The 2,198-nt window shown below is 37.4% G+C and overlaps 1 non-coding gene across 1 annotated transcript; it reads left to right on the top strand.

Moving 5' to 3' along the window:
- Window positions 1–106, top strand: LOC121212858 (small nucleolar RNA R71). The gene has a single exon (XR_005908230.1). It is a non-coding gene; the product is annotated as a small nucleolar RNA R71 (small nucleolar RNA).
- Window positions 107–2,198: the final 2,092 nt, after the last annotated feature.

Raw genomic sequence — 2,198 nt, 5'->3', positions numbered from 1 at the left:
AACCCATGGTGAGGGCACCTTCTCAGTAAGTCCTTGTATCTCTTCCATGCATCGTACAGTGTTTCTAAATCCATCTGCACAAAAGAGGAGATATCATTATGCAATTTAGCCGTTTTAGCCGGCGAAAAATATTTTAGTAAAAACTTTTCAGTCATTTGTTCCCAAGTAGTGATAGACCCTCGTGGTAACGAGTTCAACCACTGTTTAGCTTTGTTTCTCAGTGAAAAGGGAAATAACTGAAGACGAATGGCATCATCAGAAACGCCATTGATTTTGAATGTATCATAAAATTCAAGAAAATTCGCCAAATGTGTGTTGGGATCCTCTTCCTGCAAACCATCAAACTGAACAAACAGTTGTATCATTTGAATTGTGTTAGGTTTTAGTTCGAAATTATTTGCAGCAATAGTAGGTCTAACTATACTAGACTCAGTTCCTGTTAAAGAAGGTTTAGCATAATCATACATAGTATGTGGAGCAGGATTTTGATTAGCTACAATTGCAGGAGGCAGCTGATCGCCTGGGTTTTTGGCCATCTCTTCGGTTGGGGTTTGAGTATCGTCTTCTCGCTTGTTCTCCATGTAGCGTAAACTATGCCTTATTTCTCTTTGATTTTTGCGAATTGTACGATCGATTTCTTCGTCAAAGAGTAATGGTCCTGACGCGTTTCTTCTAGTCATAAACTATAACAAACCTGCCAAGAGAGAAAAAGTAAATAATAAATAATATAATAAAATAAAATTGCAAGAAAAATAAATGGCTAAAGTAATAAAAAATTAGTGTTCCTAATATTTCAGAACCCCGGTAACGGCGCCAAAAACTTGATCGCGTGATTCGTAACAAGTAATAAATATTTATAATGAAGATCAAACCTAGACTAACTATTATCATGATAAAAAGGCAAGCGCACCTATCAAACAATAGCATAGTAATGGCAAGACCGGGAAATCGTACCCAAGGGAACCAAAAGTACTAGTAATAACTATCTTTTTATTATCTAGCCTAAGAATAAAAGGGTTTGTTTATTAAACTAATTATTTAAACTAATTAACTGATTTAATTAAAGAAAAGAAAAAATATGGAAAAAGACTTGAAGAAAAGCAATTGATAAAGACGACACCCAAGGAGGAATCCATTTAGACTTCACTTGTTATCTGACTTTGAACCGGACGATTTATTCACTTGACTTGTTCCATAGAGATCCCTAAGTTAAGTTATTATCCCTATTCAAGACTAATAACGTCTAATCCCTAGATTGAATAACTGAGACTTTTCTCTAGTTAACACTCTAGGGTTGCATTAACTCGATCTATGGATCCCCTTATTAGGTTTCACCCTAATCCGAAAAAATCTCTTAACTCCGCTTAATTATGCCAAATCTACTCTTAGGCAGGGTCTATTCCTCTTCTGCAAAAGCACATCAAATCATGAATTAATACCAGGAATATTAACTCAAGCATTAAGAACACATAATTAAGAACAAATCAAGTATTTATCATACAGTTCAGATAATAATAACAAGATCCATCATAGGTTTTATCCCCCTTAGGTATCTAAGGGGTTTAGTTCATAATAAAATAAGAGTACATTTAAAAAGTATGAAAATAACAAAACATAAAGAAAACTCTAAAACCCCTGAAGGAATTCTGAAAGAGATCTTTAGTCTTGGAGTAGCTCCGGCTTTTGAGATGGATCGTCTGGCTTCCTTCAAGTAATTCCCGACGTGTGGTACTGTATTCCAGAAAAGTTCTAGAAAGAGCCGCCCTTCTAGGTCACACTTAGGGTGTTTATATAGGCTTTGGATTGGCTTTCTTCCTCCCTAAGTACCTTTTTCCGTGTAAAATACAACTCTTTGAAAAAAGGACACGCCCGTGTTCCACGACCATGTGACGTGATTACCAGGCCGTGTTCGATCCGTTGAATTGTACAAGGCCGTGTGGGCTCAATGGCCCGGCCGTGTGAATCGTGAAAACCTTAGTCGACACCCCCGAAGGCCACGGGCGTGCGAGATGCCCGTGTGGCAAGGCTTAAGCCGTGTCATCTTCTCGATTTGGTCCGTTTTGTCCCTTTTTAGCTCGTTTTTGGCTCCTTTTGACTCTTGGTGCTCTCCTAAGTACAAAACATGAAATAACCGGATTAAGAGCACCAAAATCCACAAATCTAGTAATAAACATCCATAAATATGCTAAGTATTTGGG

The sequence above is a fragment of the Gossypium hirsutum genome, chromosome A13, assembly GCF_007990345.1.
Source record: "Gossypium hirsutum isolate 1008001.06 chromosome A13, Gossypium_hirsutum_v2.1, whole genome shotgun sequence".
Classification (NCBI taxonomy): Eukaryota; Viridiplantae; Streptophyta; class Magnoliopsida; order Malvales; family Malvaceae; genus Gossypium; species Gossypium hirsutum.
Note: the sequence above shows the minus strand (reverse complement) of the source record. Positions and strands in the feature narration are given on the sequence as shown.